The sequence below is a fragment of the Schistocerca americana genome, chromosome X (genome assembly GCF_021461395.2).
Source record: "Schistocerca americana isolate TAMUIC-IGC-003095 chromosome X, iqSchAmer2.1, whole genome shotgun sequence".
NCBI classification, from domain to species: domain Eukaryota; kingdom Metazoa; phylum Arthropoda; class Insecta; order Orthoptera; family Acrididae; genus Schistocerca; species Schistocerca americana.
Genome location: NC_060130.1, coordinates 378738774 through 378759994, shown reverse-complemented (window position 1 = coordinate 378759994; position 21221 = coordinate 378738774). Strand labels below are relative to the sequence as shown.

The window sequence follows — 21221 nt, the reverse complement described above, 5'->3', positions numbered from 1 at the left end:
ATATAGGGAAAAAAAGGCTGTGAAAACAGGCCGACGCTCCTGACGATGACGATGGAGGAAGGAATTTGGAAGACTCGACTCTCAGTATTTCTTTGCAACCACATTCTGTTTCTGTATTTTCCTGTTTTTTGTTTGCTGTGTGAAAGTGCATGAAATGAGTCTTAATAACGTTGAGCGACAGACTATTTGAAGAGAACTAACCAAGAGACATGCAAAACACACACACACACACACACACACACACACACACACACACACATATATATATATATATATATAATATATATATATATATATATATTTGTGTGTGTGTGTGTGTGTGTGTGTGTGTGTGTGTGTGTGTGTGTGTGTGTGTTTTGCATATATATCTGACCAGTTAATCGTAATTTCAGTCCCAAAAATTATAACAGATATGACATCTTCAAGTCCAGTTTTATAGACTTTGTAAATAGCAGATTTTAATTTTTTGACAGTGCGTACATGTTACTTTTGTAATAATGAATGCAATTTCTATAGGTTTTCAAAAATGCAAACGGTAACAAAGGCAAATCTCTGCTCCAACGTATAAACTTTGCACATGAGCTTTAGCCACAACCACAATCTTTGGTTTGTTTACATCCTGGAAAGCACGTTGGAGTCATTGGCTGTGGTAAAGTTTGTGGTGTCAGAATCTGTATTTATCTGCGTGTCTGAAAACCATAAATTTACCCCTCCTTGTGCTATGTTCACCAAGATTAAACCAATGGATGTTAATAAGTTTAAATAAAGCCTTCTATTTGACGTTGTGGTGTAAATAATTCCTGTCGTCACAGCAATTGCTTGTTTATTTTGTTTTATTTCTTTGTATGTCTTTCACATTAAGAACCTTTCTACAGCTACTTCTCAGTCTTTAATGTTTTAGTACATATAAAAACGAAGCATGCTAACAAAGTGAAGACGCCTTTAGGTTTAGAAGAGATGAAATTTGGGGATGAACTAGGCAAGATTTCCATTGCTATTGCACGCAGATATGTTTTCACGTGGATTTATTTCTGATCTGTTTCTTGTAAATCTGTTAAGAAGTGTACAAAATTAGCAAAATATGAAATATTATTGTTGTTATGTTTCTAAAATACCGTGAAGAGCTATAACCTCCATTAGTAGGGGAGTAAGTTTATTTACGTTCCCAAGTTCTGCCGGGCCATGTCAACCAAAGTTGCTTTATCATGGACCATAGCGAAATGATTTACAGGGTGGTGGTACAAAAACAAATTTAAATAACAAAAAAATAAAAAATCTTGAAAGCGAAACCTGCATTAAAGTATATACAAATAAATTGTGATAGCACCAGAGACTGTATGCGACTTGTAGCTACTCAAGGAGAGAGAGAGAAAGGAGTTGACCTCAGTGAAGTCTTTCACATTAGTAAAAACAAAGAAAGCGTGTGCTACATAATGGTATTTGAGTGTCACAAATGTATTACTCATTTACAAATGTGATTTCCTGTATCGATTGTATAATATATAGAGCATATGTAAATGCTTGCCTTTAAACAAAACAGTTCCCACAAGGGGTGTCAGATGTTTGTTTTGCCACACATTTGATATAATTTGTTTGTGGTTTACAGTTGTATAAAATTTTGTAAATGACATCATCATTGGTACCTACAATTCTTAAAGGTATTTATTTGCAATTTTGGCCATTATGAAGTGGTTTAAGTGTGCTTTACCTTGCATCAAAATCTAGAAATCTTATGGCATGCATACACGGTGTCATATCTTTGTGTTGGATCTTTTCAGCATTGTTAAAACAGTCTCACCAAATTGCTGCTCATGGACACTGGGTACACAGGAAACATCTGTGCACTATTTATGTTCCATTTTGTTGATGTATTGGATATTCTGGTGAAAACAGAATTGTGACTGGATGAGTGTAGTACTTGTTTCAATCTCATGTTTGATATGATTCAAGAAGTTGGAGAAATTAAAAGTAGAGCTACATTCCTGTGCTCCAAATTTGTATCAAATGTTTAATATGCTAGACTACAAATGGGACTATGTTTCTTTTGAAAAGTTGTTTAATTTAGAGGAACTGGAAGCTGAGAAACATACAATAACTTTTTACCTCTTATTGAATCAATTTGCCTTATTTTATAGAAAGAAAGAGAGTGATGAACTGCATTGAGTAAAAGCAGATTTTATCACTTTCTTTCGATACGCAAGTTAATTCATAAAAGTAATTACTGGTAGAAATTGTGAACAGATTTACAAAGAAAACTTTACATTTTATACACATATTCGTGCAGTACTTCACTCGTGTTCTCCTGTAGCAGAAGTGGGAAGAGAGAGCTTGAGTTATCTTAAAATATCTTTTGCTGCCAAGAGAACTCTACTTAAATTGGAGTATGGGCTGTGAACAGGAATAATCAGTCTGCAAGAAATGACACAGAAAGGTAAATAAAAATTGAAGAATGGCATAAATTACGTTCATACATCAGTTGCAGAAGGAAATGAAATTCATTACACACAAAAGGGACAGTTATTCGACTGTGGCCTTACAGTAATCGTTATTGCAGCATTTGCCTGAAGTAATTTGAGGAAACCGATGAAAACCTATATCACGATGGTTGGATGAAGATTGGAGCCTCTACCCTTCTGAGTACAAGGCCAGTTTCTTTGGAACAGTGGTACTGCATTCACTTTTTCCTAGTGTACAAAACAGTGTTAGATTCACTAGGCTAGACATTGAGTATGCTGCTAACAGTCACTAATTAAAACTGTGTTACACATAAAGAACCTAAACAAATCACTAGGCTATATTAAAGTTATGTTTCGTATGGGGATACGGAGGAGTGTTTGATACAACTCATCAGCTTTGACCAGTGGCATAGGAATCATGTGACAAACACCATAAACAGTATGGCGACTACAATATGACATTATTGAGCTACAGGTGAGTCTGTCACCACAGCCAGATTTCGTAGTATCATATTTGTTCATTTCACCTACTCAAAACTGAACCGTTACCTTCCAACCTAACCTGTACCTCAGGCTAAGCTACGGGTCAATGTGTCACTACAACCAGCCTTGCCCCACCCATTGGCTTCACCATCTAACAACAAATCTGTGAATATATGCACCGAAAGCTGACCCAACAGCATCCATTAACATTACGCCATTGGCCAAATCCAACAACTCGTATTGAACATGCCTCTTGACCCACTTATAGCTGTGGTTGCGTTTTTAGTAGAGTACAAAATATTGTGCTTTTGTGAGAAAGTATTCTTCAATAGAGTATGATTTATTTTTATGAGAACTACTTGTCAACAGCACCTCAGGTTGCTTTATGCAAAGAATGAATTATTTACGGGGACCATATTTGTATGTGACCTCACACATGAAGCCTTGGCAGTGCTAAAGAGAGAAAATATTTACACAACACTTTCAGTTGTTGATTGTGTGATCCATAAAATTTTGTTTGACGAACCTGGATTGTTATTCCATCAACAACATGCTTTCTTCTTCTAGATGGAGTATAACCTTCATAACAGAAGACAGTGGGTCTCATGGACAAGCTGCTCCTTAGGATTAAAACTAAATTCAGTATAGGAACACACAAAATATGGAGTCTCAGAAGTTCACTGCTGTGTTCAGCATTAATGGTCATATGCTGTTTATAGTACTGTGTCGAAACCTACACACAAAAATGGGAGTCTAAGCAGTCAGTTTGTGTTTTGGTCTTAGGAACATCTTTATATTCTGATGAAATGAAGAGAATGATGTCAACACATTTTGCACAGTTTCATTTCCTGCTGGCATTTGGAATTATGCAAAAGGGGCAGAGAAATATGTTGCACACAGTGATAACCATCAATATTGCATTGCCTTTGAAACTTCTTAGATACTCACTCACTCCTTAATGATATTTGTAGTTAAGGAAATATTGTTGGCCAACTGCCGTCTTAATAGCCAAAATCTCTAAGAGAAAAAGTAAATTTTAGTCAAGACTTTTATTTATCTTACAAAGTATCATTATCTTCAGTCAAGGAACTAAAATGTATCAGCTAGGATTAATGAAATTGTTCGCTACAGTTTCACCAACTCTCATACAAAATGTCATCTCCTAACCTAGATCTGCGAGTATTCGACAGTCTATCACCACAACCAGCATTCCAGAAAAAAATATAGGCACAAAAGAAATAATACATGTGTTGTGGTCTCTCTCTGTTTGGACACATATGGCGCATGCCACATCATAATTACCTTGCAGGATGAAGCCAACACCTGGTGTCAGTATGTTCAATTTACCCATGATTCTTGAAGTTTTCCCAGCGTACTGAATATTCCACGAAGTTTCTCAATTGCAATATCCTGTGAGGTTTTGGGGTTGCAGCTGGATCTTGTTGACTTCTTGCCAAAATATATTGGGTGGCAACCATTTAGCAGACACTCACCTGAAGATGGCTGGAAATTTGCCAGCCACAATATTGTGGCAAGAAGTCAGCATGATCCAGTTGCAATCCTGAAACCTCATAGAGTATTAAATTTACCTATTTGCAGCAATGTTCGTAATGAATAGATGTGTAGGCATACAGCATGTAGACAGCTGATACTCTTTGACCATTGTCATTATATTAATATAAATATTAAATAATTAAAATAAACAGCAGCTGCAGTACCTAGTATAATAGGAAGTCTACATTTTCTTTCATGGTTGTGATTTTCTTGCCTTTTGTATGCTCTGGTCTGTATAAGAACAAATAAAAGTGTAGCAACTCTATTATAGGCAATTGTTAATATACTCAACACATCTGTTTTGATAACTATAGCTCTCTGTTAATTGATATCTCTACTTATTATAGATTCCTAACAATTTATTAACGTACGGGCTCCTCAGAATATGCTGAATGGGAAGTTAATCATGGCAATGAATAGTAGCCTAATCCTAGCTTGTGCTCAATCTCTAATGTGTTGTCAATGGTATATTAAACTCTAAACTTACTTACTTCCTTTCTTTGTGCAGGATAATGTCAAGCCAATGATTAACACACCACCTATCAGTGATAAAGCTTCTCTTCTTCCACAGGTCATGAAAGCATTTGAAACAGTACACTACATGCTAGATGAATTGTGCGTATTCAGAACTCTGTGCAGTGATCTGCCAGTATTCAAGTAGAAGGTGGGTGTTTGGAATGTTTTCTTTAAAACGATGTGAACTATTCATAAAATGCAGCAGGTCGTGTCATGAACAGGTGATCGACAGAAGTACTGTGTATGGCAGTCTCATAATTTTGAAAATAAACATATCTGACCCTTTATTGACCCACAATTACTTTTGTTTACATGGCTTTAATTTTAATTTAGTTACAATACCAATATAATTAGGTTTAAGGGTTTTCTTCTTTAGAAAGTCACTGAGTTTTGTTGACCCTATCACTGTGTACATTTTATTGCAAAATATTGTGAAGTGATCTGTGAGCATGATCTGCAATTTTTTACATTAAAAGCAACAATTGTCATCTAGATAACACAGGTGGTACTCATGGTATGGTACAAGCAGTCATAGAGGGTGGTTACAGCAGACAGCAAAATAGTCATTAGTGGGAAAATTCATGGGGCACCTGCTGTATGACAACCCATTAACGAAAATCCAGAGGACAGCCATTCAGATCCAGTGTCCTTAAATCAAAACAAGTAACAGGACGCATCCAATGTGTCACAAAGTTTGTGTGTGTAAGAGAAAATAGTGATTCGTGGAGGAAGTATTTCCATTGTATGTTTAAAATGATTTAAAGGGTCTGGCCAGAACTCTCTGAAATGCTCTACTTGTGGAAACTTCCATCTACAGTCAGAAAAATAATTTACTTAAAGTAAGATTCTTTTCAAATGTGTAACAGCAGCAGGTTGTACAATACTCTGAACTATAGCAAGAGTGTTGTTTCTTGTAGGGATGTAATGGATATTAGCACTTTTGAACTGTAGGAATGGGAAGAGGATGGAATTACGAAAGTGAGAAACATAATGACAAAGATTAACTGTGACCTTTAAGCCTTTGCCTGAATATATTAAAATGGGCCTTTTACACCCCAAGATATGGCTGTACAGTTCAGACCACGCAAGATATTACAAGTGCCAGAAGTTTGGCCAAACATCTTGGGATCTGTCCCTCAGGAGAGTGGAGTCTCCCAGGTGAGTTCTAAGTGACATCTTGTATTCTTTGATGATAAATGTTATATAATCCACAGTTAGAAGTTCTGTTTAACATTCTGTGTTTGTGGATGACTTCTTTTTGTTTGCTGTTAATTCTGTAGTCTTTTGTTGTGATGATCTTCACTCCAAAGACTGGTTTGATGTAGTTCTCTACACTAGTCTATAGTGTGCAAGCCTCTTCATTTCTGTGTAATTACTGCAACCTACAGTCATCTGAACCTGCTTAGTGTACTAAAGCCTTGGTCTGCATCTGCAACTTTTACTCTACACATGATTCACCACATAACTAAATTGATGATTTCATGTTGCTTCAGCATATGACCTGTCAACAGACCCCTTCATTTAGCCCATTTTTGCAATACATTTCATTTCTCCCCTGTTTCATTCAGTTCTTTCTCAGTTAACTGACCTACCTATCTATTTTTCAGCATTATTCTGTGGAAAACATTTGAAAAGCTTCTCTTCTGGTCTGAACAGTTTATTGTCCACATTTAATTTCCAACCGAGGCTACATTCCATACAGATATCCTCAGAAAAGACTTACTGGTAATTAAATTTATGTTCATGGTTAAGGAATTTCTCTTTTTCAAAAACGTTGTTATTGCAAATTTCCTTTTTATATCCCATCTTGTTTTGCCATTGTCAGTTATTTTTACGCTCAGAAAGAAAACTTCTACTTTTAGTGTATCATTTCCTAATCTAACTCCCTCAGCATCGCCTGATTTAATTTGACGATGTTCAATTCTCCTTTTACTTTTGTTGATGTTCATCGAATAACTGGTTTCAAGACACTATTCAACCTGCCTCCATGGCCGAGGATGCTAACATGTGCTTGTGTGGTGGTGCTCGATCCAGGGGTAAACCAGTTCGAATCCAGATGGTGGAAAAAAATTTTCACTGCCACTATCTGGCTGACAAGGGGAGGAAAGGTGGTGCTGTAACGTTGCTGATAAACAAACTTTGCGCCATTATCCTGTTTAAATACAAAACCTCTCCATGGTATCTCATGAAGTGAGGCCATGTGACACAGCTGATGGTGATCCATACATCAGTGGCCCTCTTGGTGCTGTTCGAGAGGAGTAGGCTATGTGCGGGCACCAGGTTTCATACTCTCCCTTCTCTTGCCATCATCAGTATTATCATTGTCAAACAACACAAACATTATGTTACATTTAACTACAAATAACAGCACACTACACTGTACACATAGTGTGTAACAGAGCATGTTGTAAGTAAACAAAAGGCAGTGCTCATTCTATTCAACTGCTATTCCAAATACTTTGCTGTTGCTGACACATTTAAAATCTCATCAAAAACATCACTTTTTTTAATCCTCTCACTAAACTTTTAATTCCTTTCAAAAATCCTTCTTGGTTTCCATCACAAATGGCTCAGTGAACAGATTGAATAACACTGGGGATAGTTTACAACCCTGCTTCACTTTCTTGTCAACTGTTGCTTCCCTTTCATCTCCTTAGACTCTTATAACTGCAGTCTGGTTTCAGTACAAGTTGCAGATAACTGTTCACTCAATGATTGCACCCCTGACACCTGCTGAATTTTAATGAGGGAGTTCAGTCAGCATTGTTGTCAACAGCTTTGTCATAACCAATAAATACTCCAAACATAGGTTTGTCTTTATTTCAAATATCTTGTAAGCTAAGTTTTAGGGTCAATATTAATTCACATGTGGCTACATTTCCCTGGAATCAAAACTGATCTTCAAGGTATGTTTCTACCAAATTTTGAGTTGTGCTGTAATTAATTTGTGTCAATATTTTGCAACAGTAACTTATTAAGCTGATGTTTCGATAGTGTTCACACATGTCAGCATCTGCCTTCTTTGGGATAAATACATGCTCCGTGAAAGGTCAGGGTATTTCACTCATCTCATGTATCCTGCATACCAGGCAGAGTTGTTGTAATTTAACCCAACCCAAAGGAAATCATCCTTTTTTATTATTTTTAAAGTTTATTTTTTCTTACACCCGCCAAAAAATGCTAAGTACCCGACTATTATTTGTGAAAATTTAATTGATACACAAAATTTTACATAGTTAGTCTTACACAAATTAAAAAGAACCATCATATTTATTGAAGGTAACTATTTACTGTTACAAGAATTTCTTTTAAACATTGTGTTTTGACTTTTCGTGCAGTATAAGAAACACAGGTAAATAACATTTATATTTCCAGACAAAAAATAACTCTTCCAGAAGGAAGCTAATTATTTTGTTTAGTCTGAATGCAGAAATTTATAGATCTTCACTGATTTCTCACATCTTTTCTCTCAGAAATTATTCTTAATTTTGGCCAAACAAGCTTGGTTCAAATGGCTCTGAGCACTATGGGACTTAACATCTGTGGTCATCAGTCCCCTAGAACTTAGAACTACTTAAACCTAACTAACCTAAGGACATCACACACACCCATGCCCGAGGCAGGATTCGAACCTGCGACCGTAGCAGTCGCGCGGTTCCGGACTGCGCGCCTAGAACCGCGAGACCACCGCGGCCGGCAAACAAGCTTGTAGGTGGAGAAGATTCTCTCAATGGATACAGTGCTGGTAAGGCAAGAAATGAGGCACTAATAAAGCTGCAGGATTGGGTTAGCGTTTTGAGTAAATTAATCATAGGAATTTAAACTGAACTATTTAATCATCAGTATGAAAAAAACTCCCAAGAAACCCATTAAAACTCAATTTTATCCTTTTTTTAAATTTCTCTGGTGCCTGTTCAGGCAAAAGGAGTGCTTGCTCTGGCTGTAGCAAAAAAGATTCTCCCACTCCTTTCAGTCAAAAAACCCTGTGACTTCATGCCACCCGTCTCTGTATACTTTCGGTATCTGCCGTTAGTGCTATTTGGTACGCTCCCACACACCTGAACATTATTCTAAGAATATACACACAAATGAACTGTAAGTGTTATTGTGTTCAGACTGAGTGCATTGACTTAGTATCCTCCCAGCAAAACTAAGTCATTCACCTGCAGCTGAGCATATTTTGTCATTCCATTTTGTATCCCAACAAATTATTGTTGTCTTAGTTGACTGACTATGCTTGTGAATCATTGATGTTGTTTTAATAGGGTACAGTGTTATTTCATATTGTGCAGTGCAGAATTTTACATTTTTGGTCATTTAAAGCAAGTTGCTAATCGTATCACCTCATTAAAATCCTTACAAAATCTGATGGATTATTTAAACAGTTTTTTTTCTCTTAGATAATGTTTCATTATCAATAACAGCATCATCTACTTTAAGTATGAGGTTGCTATTAATTCTGTTAGTTAGGTCATTAATGTACAACACCGCCCTTTGGTGCAAGCCTGATGTTACTTTCAGTTCTGTTGATGAGTCTCCATCCAACATACAGCATTGGCCCTACCAGGAAATCCTCAGTTCAGAAAGAAATCTTGTTTGATGCCCCAAATAATCATACACTTGTTCATAATCAGTGATAGTGTACAGAGTAAATGCCTTCCAGAGGTCAAAAAACACTGTAGCCAAACAATTCCCTTAATCTGTGACTTACAGTATTTTGTATGAGATAATTACAATCTGTGTTACAGATGGCATCAAGGTGAAATAGGGTTATTTATTTTTTTAAATTAATATCTGTTATGTCTGCTTTGAAAGGTATTACTCTGTGGTGTTTGATTTATGCTTGAATTCAATTTTTTTTTGTAGGTACTGTATACCTGCTCCAAAAGCTGTAAAATAGCCGAATTTTAAAAAAATGCCAAAACTTCCATCACTAGGTGCCAAAAGCCACTCTTTGGTAGCAAGTGATTTGACAGGTAAGACATTTGCTTGCTTCATAGTAGACTTTGAGGGAAATGTGGGCAAAGAGAAAGAAAACAAATAAAATTTAAATAACAAATTGATTTTAAAAATTATCTTGTTGCTATAGAGGTAAGCAAACATTGCAGATTGGCAATCTACAATAAGTAGTAATGTTTAGAGGGCGATTTCTTTATTCCATATTCATGACGCATTTCCAAATCATCATATATGGATTACTATATTGTAGTTATACACTTATCCCAAAACTTATTTGAGATTCTTAAAGAGGAACATTCACAGTATTACCCTGGACTGGAACAACGTAACTGCATTCTTAGGCAAGGGTTTGACACCTTCTCCTTGTGCCTTGAAACAAGGATTATTGTTCCTACAATCCTACCTGTCTCTCGCAAAGTGGTGTTTTGCACCCTGAGTGGCTTTTGAAATAACGTGGTCTGTCTGTGGGCCACACTTACTCACCACCCCTCGCCACATCGGTTCTGTTGCCCCTCCCCTTGCACCACACTCATTCACAATAAATTGTGCAACATACCCAACTTCCCGTGCCTGCGCATTCATGGATCTCCTGGATCACGTACCCGTCCTGTTCCCTCGATGCCATTCGCCCACCCCCTGTTACCCACCCCCTTACGGCTCCTATCACCCAATCTGTCCTACATAACACCTCGCCCCAGTTGGGGTGCAGTGCTAGGACAATGTAGTCGCATGTGTTTAAGAGATTTCTGTGCTTTCAGACAATGTTCACCTTTAGAGCTAATGAAAACTGCATACACAAAGCCTCATTTTATCTGCCTGTCAACCACTCGATCTCCTACCTATATGGTGAGAGGTTACTTTTACTCCTTCCTTTAGTTAGAGGGTGAGGTTGTTTTGGGGAAGAGACCAAACTGTGAGGTCATTGGTCCTTTAGTTAGACTCAACTCATTCGTTGCCAGGTGGGTTTTTTTTTTCACTTAAATCTCTCTTGATTGATATGTTGTTATCAGTTGCACATTTTACTTTCACATTTAATTCTTGTAAATAATTGTTCAGATGAAATGTTATACACTGATCTGCAGGGACTCTTAAGAATGGATTGAAAACTGCAGATATACAGGTAGCATGAACTATCTATTTTAGTGTTGAAAATCCTTAATTTCTTGTTTGGTTGTTTTAGATTTGTGCATAAAGTTCAACATTTTGTTGTAGTAACTCAAAGTTGTTTGTTTTTTGTCAGTCAGGTGAACCACAAGGGAGCAGATACATATTACCACTCATTGACATAGTAGCAGTATTACCATCTGCATCATGAGATGATTTGAATGTCAATGTACATACAGAGCTGCTATCACCGATAGTGAGTTTAGTCTTTGGTGGTGGTGGTGATGGTGGTGGTGGTGGTGCAGCAGCACTTTTAATATTGAGATGCCATTATTGGCATGGGATTGCCCCACTCACCCACATTCCTTCCTGCCCTCCTTCCAGTGACAACTTTCTTCCATACGGGGCTCAGAGCCATTGCAATATTCCTTCCTTTTGTGTGCTGCTATTGCTTTCCCTCACTATTTCTTTCTCTAAAACTAAGCATTCCACAACAGGAGAGAGTTACTTGTGATAACATTACCAACTTATTTCATCAAATAACCTGCCTTAGATACTCTTGTGGTTGTAGTCCCCTGACAACAGATGGATGCACCATGGGTGTTTATTTCAGTTTCCTGCAACAAAAGTCTGTCAACTGTGGTATCTATAGGGAGATATGGCAGGAAACTGACAATAGTCGCAAACTACACTCTCAGAGGTTCTCAGAGTGTTAGCTTTGTGTGTGGATAGTGCTGTGATTTGTGTTGTGATTACAATCTTTCTCATCTGTATGGAAGTTTTGGTAAAATAAATAAGAACAGATGTAAGTATGCCATTGCTCATTATAACAAAGGCACCTAGAAAATTCAGGATGTTATCTAGCATCATTTCCTGAAAATAATTACTATTCAGTGCACATGAGTACTGCGGTGCAAAGAAGTTGATAAAATTAATATACATGAGCATATACTCAGAACATTTTGCACCAGGGATAGCACCCAGAATGCTATAAGATATGCAGCAGTGCAGGAAATTAAAGGTACCAAATGATTTCTTACTTATGTTAAATTTGCATTAACAAACACTTCCCTGAACTAAAACTTTCCTTTTTGTTATTACGTGTATGCATTTGGTGAACTATCATTTTTGTGCACGTTACCAGTGAGAGAATCTATATGTACATTCCTAGGATTTATCTCTATTTGTATGTCATCATGGAAAGACAGCATCACTGTGATATGTGATCTGTGCTAAACACAAAATGAGTTTATATTCATTAAACATGACAATTACTGCTTATGGTTATCTATACTATCTATTTATTGCAATTGTAATTTCAAGCATTCCTCATTTTCAAGCAAATGTCGAACTTTAAGTTACATATTTAAACAGCTCTCTAAAATGCAGGAAGGGTTGCTCTTCTTGTGACAATCATGGCCAAAATAACTTCCAGAAATTTACTAAATATTTTCTTGGTATTTAAATTGATGTCACATGCAATTCTCAGAGACGTCGTCTCATGTTGGGGATCTCTTGAGTTTACTGCATGACGTTTAGAAATTCAAGAAAAATAATTTTTTTTCTTCAGCACATGTATAACAGTTTGTGCAGTGTGATGGAAAAGGAACTATGTAGCTATTTTCACCCTTTGGGATTTACTTCAAATAATATTCAGATAGTTCCTGAAATGCATAATACTATTGTACACACGGCCTCTTCCTCCCATGTTGGTACATTTGAGTTTGCATGTATAGTGTGAGAGGACTCACTGTCCTCCCCTTATTTCCACTCACAATAATTAGTCATAACACAATATCTGTTATAATGTTTATTCTAATAACCTTTACAATGTGCACAGGCAGCGCACCAACTGCGGCTCCTGGCTTAGCTGAGAGACACGCATACCCGTCTGCTAGGGGGCCTCAAAGCTACCTGCTTGGCTGTTACAATGGTGCTAATCTTCCCTGTGCGCACAAAGGACCTGGCAGATCCACTTCTGCACATAGGTTACAAAGTCTTCTGGCAGGGAGCAGACTATACTGGACAGTCTGACCTGCCCAGTTTGGAAGCTGCCACTAGATGGCAGTTGGAGTGAGTTGCAGACTTCAAACAACAATCAAACTATAATTCTTATAATGATCCCTCAGGTCTTGTTTTAACTCCTTGTCATCGTCATGACATCTGGCAAAATGAGTCCTTCATCTATTAAATGGTGTCTTAGCACTATCAATAATTGATACATTACATCCTTTCAGGATATGTTGGGCTTCAGAAATGTGTGTTATCCGCGACAGCTGGAGATGCTTCCAGAGTTAACATGTAAATATATAAATACACATAGATTAACTCTGTTTATTAAATATTATCCTAATACAGACAAGAGTTTCACATTTATTGTTGATCAGCTGTTGAAGGTTTTGTGAGAATATGACAAGCAGCCGGAGAGTGTTGCCTCGCTGCATGTTCTATTCAGTGAATGAGAGCTTCACGGTGTACTGGCAGAAACTGAAATGTCTCAGAAATGATAATAAAACATGCATTTTGAAGTCTTTAATTGCACATAGTGAAAAGGAAAATTTCACTCCCATGAATAATTACCCCAGCCTCAGGGAGAAAAAGAAAAGGATCTTCATTTTTTGGAGGACTACAGTCTGATCTCTTTCTCAAATTGAATGTGGCAAATGCACAAAAGGATGGTGAACTGACAACTTTTCAGATCCACTGAGTGAGGCAGTGCAGTTGTTAGCACACTGGACTCTCATTTGAGAGGACGTCAGTTCAAACTCACATCTGGCCATCCAGATTTAAGTGTTCTGTGATTTCCCTAAATCACTCCAGGAAAATGCTGGGATGGTTCCTTTGAAAGGACATGGCTGATTTCCTTCCCCATCCTTGACACCATCCAAGCTTGTGCTCCATCTTTAATGATCTTTATGCCGTCGGGACATTAAACTCATTTTTCCTCCCCTCTTTTTAACTTTTCAGCTCTGAGGTATACTGATTCCAATATCAATGCAGCTTTAGACTGTCTTATACTCTTAGAATACTCAATTAGAAATGCATTCATGAAACACCAATATTTAATCTCAATATTCTTGAATTTGCAGAAAGTGCAAGATCCTATCTGGCCATACCAGATCCGTTCTACACTCCACAACTGGTGCTTCCAAAGGCTATGCATGTTTCTTGTTTTAGTCAGATCATTTGTCAGCAACAAATACATACAAGTGAATTGTGTCCCCAGGGTATAGATCCCAAATGTCACCATTTCTGTAATGGATATCAATGACATTGAGTGTGCATTGGGCTTCACAGTTTCTGCATAGCTGTGTGTATATGACTTCTGTCTACATTGCAGCTCCATACCAATGGTAGCTCCTGCAAGCTATTCAAATGGTTCAAGACTGGCAGCTAAACATTTGTATCCAATCCTTCTCTATAAAAACCTACATCGAGCTCTTCTGCAGACTCTGAACTGACACCCCTATCCTGAATGAATTAGAGATATTCGAGTATTCAAAGTGGTGCAGCGATGTTACTTATGAGGCTTGTATTTCATGAGAATCTAAAATGGTTGCCACATGCGCATCAGTTAAAGATTACTGTGTGAAAAAAGTACTCTTAGATTCATAAGTGCACCTTGTAGGCAGCTGCCCACCTTCTTATCTACAAATAAATAATCTTATCCAGCCTAGGGTAGAGACGCATAGCATGTGGATCAAGAGTACCAATGGCATTAAGTTAGAACCTGTATACTATAACCCCATGAGCGTGACAAATGGAGCCATTTGCACAGGTCCCATTTTCAGCCTTCTGGTAGAAGAGATGGGCAAAACTGTTCTTTTCAGAGATTGGATCAGAACTGGCCACACACTGAAATACGCTAGCTCATTTTCATGACTCAGCACTCACTATTCACTCACAAAAATAAGTAAAAGGAAAATACATTGCCTTTTAAATTCAGGTCACAAAAACTGTATTTTTATCTGATTTGGTCTTACTTAGAAAGAACATATAAAGAGCAGTAATAATTTTGAGTTGTGTCCCTAGTAATTTTCAGATACAAGAGTTTTAAATTTCATATGCTGTAAAAATTATAAATATTACAAGAAAATCCTAAATATGTTTCATCAAGTGGAAAAATTTTAAGAATCAAGACTGATCCTTGTTATATTTTTATTCTTTTATTGGGAAAAAAATGCAAAAATTATAACAACTGTAACTGAAGTGTATCTGCAGTCATCAAAACTTACTGTCAGTGTTACCACATACGCTCCCATCAAGGAAAAATTAATCAGTGTTGTCATTTATACATAAAATTTGACCCATTTTAGTTGATGTGAGTTTCTTTCACTTCTTAGTGGACATTTGTCCTGCATTTGAAAATATTCATTCACAGGCCACTCATGTTGCTGTGACACACGCTAGTTTTAGAACCAGCTGATACAGCGCTGGCCACAGCAATTTTCTCGTTTCCCACCAGTTTAAGGGATTGCTGTTTCTAGGCAAATATCCCTCTAATAAATATTTGTCCAGTTTGACAATTGCTGCACTTTCTAAGTTGTGACTTGCTTGGAGCTGACTAATAGTTTCTTTGAACTCCTCCCAGACTGAAGAAGTCTCATGTGTCACAGTTGTAACTGGTTGAGAAATAAGCTCTGTTTTTTGTTGTTGAACAACCAACACATCCATTTCTGCAATATCCTTCACATAGCAGTCCTGAAATGTTTTGCCTTCTGAAAATCCTTGCCTTTGAATCGGGGGTCTAGTAACATTGCCTGACTAATCAGTTCGTTGATGGAGATAACCCCAAACCACTCTGATAACTCTTTAACTCAAATTATCAACCAATAACTGTTCCTTGAGGATATTCTTTATTTTTATCTTTAAAAGATTTTAGTTGCCATTCCATTAATCTTGGCAAGATTTTAATTTTTAAAAGTGAGACTGTTTTCTCTGAGGACACTTCTTTGGTTATCTTATTGAAAACTCTCAAAATCCTCAAGGCTTGTTGCGTTATCTCCCGGTCTGTGCCTTATGAGTTTATGGTGATCGATTTTCCACCCAAAAGAGTGAGGCTAAAGTAAATCTTTGCAACATTTCATAAGTGATGTTCCATATGGTTGGCACATCTTGTTTCAGTTTCAGTCAGTCTTTTTTTTTCCCTCTAGTTTGCTTAAAGCAAAGGGTTTCTTCTTAAGAAAGATAACAACTCATTTGACCTCGTCAACGGTTTTCTATATGGACTTCTGAATTGAGTGATGTGCAGTGAGGTTTAAACAATGTGCAAAGCATGGGATATGTCGAAGTTTCAGAAGCATGGTAGTTAATTTCATATTTGACACATCATCTGTTATTATGGAAGTGATTTTTAAACTGATATTGCATTTGGGATAACAGACTTTACTCAGTTTGACATGTTTCCTGCAGTGTGTCTGCCTTCGAATTGTGAGCACTTGAAAAGGCGTGACTTCAGTTCACTCTTCTCATCTATGAAATGTGCAGTGGGTGACTAGAAACTAATGTTATTTACACTTATGCATGCATCAGAAAAAAGGAAGACTGCCTTTGCAGTGTTCAGATCATTTTTAATTTTATCAGATAACCCATGTTGTGAACTGGGCATTAGGGAGTTTGACAACATTTTTCGTCTTGATTAATTATAATCTGGGCAAAGCATATGTACTAAATTCTCTCTCTTCAACTGTAGAGAAAGGATGGTATTCTCTGCAAATCAATTTTAAAAGCTGTACATTTAATAACATACTTTTATTTAATATGATCGGCTTCACAATATTTAAAAAAAATTACTTATTGGTTGTTGTAAATGAAAAGCAGTTGGGGATGAGGCCACCACAAAAGGAAATAAATCAGGACTTGGTCCAGAAACTGATGACACTGATGGGCTGGATACGGCTGAGATACACTTGCCTTTCTGGGAGGATACCTTCACCAGAGGTGGAAGCTGATGTCTATGAGGATAGTTGACGAGAAGTAATTTCTCAAATTTCTGCATCGGTTGATGGCAATCTTATTTGGCTTCCTGATCCACATCATTCCAGTGGAAGTGTAGGGTGCTTCATGTTTAGATGTCTCTTCAGGTTTGATGATGTGCTAGAAGCAATGGTAATTATTTGCTGTCTGTAGTGGCCTTTTCCTTTTTCTTCCATTTTGGTAAAATTGTACTGAACATCACTCGTAATTTCGCTATGTGAAGGCAATGTGGATGACATATTGTTGTGCAGCACTGAAAAGTACACTGGTAAAATTAAAATATTTACTAGTAGCATCACCATTTTAAACTGAAAATGCTTAAAACGAGAACAAATATACATGCAGCCCATTCTGTAATCAGAAGTTATAGAGAAGGATGTAGAACATTGTGATCTGTGAAATCTACACCCACAATCGTGAAGTTTGTATCATATACAAAAAGGCCTGAAACAGTTATAGTGATTAAGAAACTCACAAAGGCAAGCCCGATAACACGCAAGAATTTCACTGCTGAAAGATAAAAATTGTGAATCGTGATCTCTGAATTTGGGCTACATAGCAAGTGAACAAGAGATGGCAGGATAAAGGCTGGAGAAAAGCAGAGCAAATGAACTCTAAAGCCTGTGCTTTAGGAGCTATGAACTTGTCTATTCATACAGCTACTAGTTCTACCAGTGTGTCTGTATTGTTACTGTAAAACAATAAACATTTACATATTTTTAGTGAGTTGTTACTTCTTATCTTTTGACTGAGCACTGCACTCGGAATGTGTTGGCAACCATCAGAAAATCTGTGGTTTTCAGCTACCATGCGTTTAGAGATTATCGCAAAGTGATCCAGGTGTCAAACCCCTCCCAGGAGCTCAGGCTACCCACCACTCTCACCGATCAGACCCTAGGCCATGTCACTAGCTCACTGCTCTCCCCACTACTCTGAGGAATCAGACTGCAAGATTGCTGTGTATCTCACTACTCCCCACCACTCCTACAGATCGGATTGCAAGCTAGCTCATTGCTCCCCTCCATGACAACTTGCTCTCATGGTGACTTGAGGCATCAATCCATTCACTGCACTCTTTTCACAATGATGCAGCTTACAACTGTGGGCTTTCCAATAGATAAAATGATGAGGTGGTGGCCCTCAACTACGTATTCTCCGACTCAGAGATGCAGTATTAAAAGTTTTGGCTGGTTTCATTGTCTAGGGGCTGGGATTCATAGTTGCTGCAGTACAGGCCAAATACTGCTGAGTCTACAGTATATGATAAGAATACACACATGAATCGAATTGCTGAAGGTTTCTGTCACTCGGCAATTGTGAATTTTTAAAGCAACATAGTAATTTATAAATGAAAGATTGCAATTAAATAAAATCTGTAGGTGTTATCTTAATGACTTTAAATGATGTGTATAGTCATAAAAGTACTTTTGAGAATGTGGTATATTTCTGCAAAACACTTATTGGTGTCGACGGTCCAGCAATTAAATAAAATATAAGTTGAATAACAGAGAAACAATAGATTCTTACAGCACATGATTAGTTACGAACAACAACACAGCTCACGGGTTATTCACTTCTCAATGCATACTACGTCTTCACTGTAGAAGCCATGGAAATCTCACAAGTGCACAAGTTGGCACTCTAAAGTTTTTCTATCTGCCACGAACAAGCGCAAACCGCTCCACACTCTCCAAGTCTCTCCGCGACTGTGCGTCCGTCGCACTGTCGTGTCCTACACTTCCCATGTCACGTGCTGTACCCTCCAGCACTGCCTCGTGTCCTCTCTCCTGAACTCACTTCCATCCAGTCTCCCCATTCACGAGTGCTGTAATTGGCTAGAGCGCTCGTGCTATGTCTTCAAGCCAACGCACCCATACACATATTTAACACATACGAATTACTGGAGTTACATTTAAATAACTTTAAATTAAATAAATATTCCTATGGCTGGACCATAAACATGCCTTAACACACATTATTAAATACATAAACAATTTAATAAACATATATCAAAAGGAAGGAAGCAAAAGGTAGGCCAGGAGCCTAATGTCTCTGTGCTTTCTAAAACACAGTAAATAATTGACCAGTTTCTTCATGAATAGCATATATCGGATATTAACAACAACATGGGTAACTCAATATATTTATAACTATGCTGCTACCACTTTTTCGTGTAACTGTGGAGTACTTATGGCCTGATGCGATCGATAGTAATCGGCCACTTTGACCTCCAATAACTCATGTACTATTTAAGTTACATGCTTGTAATTCATACCAATTTAGGTTAACACTAATAGCTTTCTAAAGACATGGCAATTGACATAATTGGAGGAAGCATTTATTTTTTGGAAATTTGTTGCTGGGTGTTACTTGTATAATTTACCTTCAGATACTAAACTTTAAACTAATAAAGATATTGAAAATCTGATGACACCATCAGAATCATTGTGTAAATAATAGTAATGTACATGTTTCTTTTTGAGGTATTACGATTCATCTGACTACTATTAATTTTTATACGAACTGTGAAATGTCTGCCATTAAGGTTTCACAAAGTCCACCATTTTGGCACTCCCAGTGTAGACATCTCCTTCATTGACACAAAGCACCAGCCTAATCACAGTGGAATTCCCAGCCATGTGGCTGGACCACACGCTGGGGCAACCCCTCTCATCCGGCTAACTTTTGGCACCACGTGGTCGCCCAGCCGAGTGGCCCACGCCCACCGACCGGCCCGTGCGGCCACTGCTTTCTCCAAATTTAGAATATTTAAAGGGTGCCATGACTCGCCTGTTACCTCATACAACTCACTTCCCTGACTGAGCACCTCTCCATCCAAGTTCAGCTCTTTATTCTTATTTGATTTGTTCTAGTCATCACCTTATGTCATTGCTTCTCTGTTTACTTGTTGTGTGAGTGTTCTTGTTAGGTGTACTATTATGTCTTCTTCTGTGTCTGTTGCATTTATAGTTGCCGTTGTTGGTGTGTTGGTAGCCTTTACGATGGTTTTAATTACTTTGGTTGGATTGGATACTAAATATAATGGTATGTATTACACACAATTATTTTAACATACATTATAGCCCATGTATAATGGTTGTCTCAGGAGAAATAGTCTATGTTCAGAAATATGACAGGAATGATCATTTGAAGCAAAAAACTAAATGTGGACATATGCCCTATTCCAAATTGTTTCTGAGATGGAACATATTTAAAGTTCCTTTTGTATGTTTTTCTTGAATAACACAAAATCTGCAGTCTCTAACGAAAACGTCTCGCAATATAAAATTAAACTAAATTAAATTTCCTTTAAAAATGACTATTCATTTTTTCTCAAGGACTTACAGTTTGCCTGAAGAGAGTGAGAGAATATGGAAAATCTTGTGCAACATGCATGTGTTGAGGTGTAAGTAAGCAAGTTTGTGGTAGTTTCCCGACTTGATAGACCATGTGTCCAACATCAAATTACTCATCTCAACTGTGTCTAAACTACTGTGGCACATTGTAAACAGTAACAATGTACATTAAATATGTTCTGTCTCAGAAACCATTCAGAATAGTGCATATGTCCACATGAAGTTTCCTGCTTCAAATGATTGTTCCTGTCATATTCCTGAATATTGATCATTCATCCTGGGAATATTATGTTCAATTTTTTTATTTATTCATTTAACCTGAACAGATTCATGCCTTCAGGAGTCCACTTACATCAGATCAGAGTTTTATATGTAATTACAAAACTTATTGAAATCACAGTTACTTAAGAAAATCGTAATATTTTTAAAATGATATCTCTTCTCTCTGCATATATCAGGCATTTGCCTGTTATGTTCTCTTGGTTGAAATTGTTGATTTTCCTAAATCTTCCTAAGTGTCTTCCGTTCACTCGGTAATAATTATCACCAATTTTGGTAATCTGTCATCTTCCCTTCTTGTGACATAAACCTTCCAGTTGTTTCTGTATTCTTTAATCTGCTCATTTATGTTTTTCACTCGCAGTTCTTTTCTGACTTCTGCATTCACTCTCCTGTCAGACAGAATGTACCCACCCATTCTTTTTAGCAATCGGATCTCTAGTGCTTCTATTCTGATGGTAATGAGTTTTTCTGATGTGTTGTCCAGGCAAGAGCTTCGATGTCTAGGGAGCAGCAGTTATTGTGAGCAGTAGTGGGT

The 21221-nt window shown here is 37.4% G+C and overlaps 1 long non-coding RNA gene across 2 annotated transcripts in view; it reads left to right on the top strand.

The window, feature by feature from the left end:
• Positions 1–616: 616 nt before the first annotated feature.
• The window catches only part of LOC124556665, a 28048-nt gene continuing 7443 nt past the window's right edge, over positions 617–21221 (top strand). The window contains exons 1-5 of one of the 2 annotated variants that reach the window (XR_006968651.1): positions 617–649; positions 5065–5157; positions 5927–6167; positions 9876–9985; positions 20019–20093. This is a non-coding gene — a long non-coding RNA (uncharacterized LOC124556665). The remainder of the gene's footprint in view (positions 650–5064; positions 5158–5926; positions 6168–9875; positions 9986–20018; positions 20094–21221) is intronic. The other variant, XR_006968652.1, reaches the window with a different exon arrangement.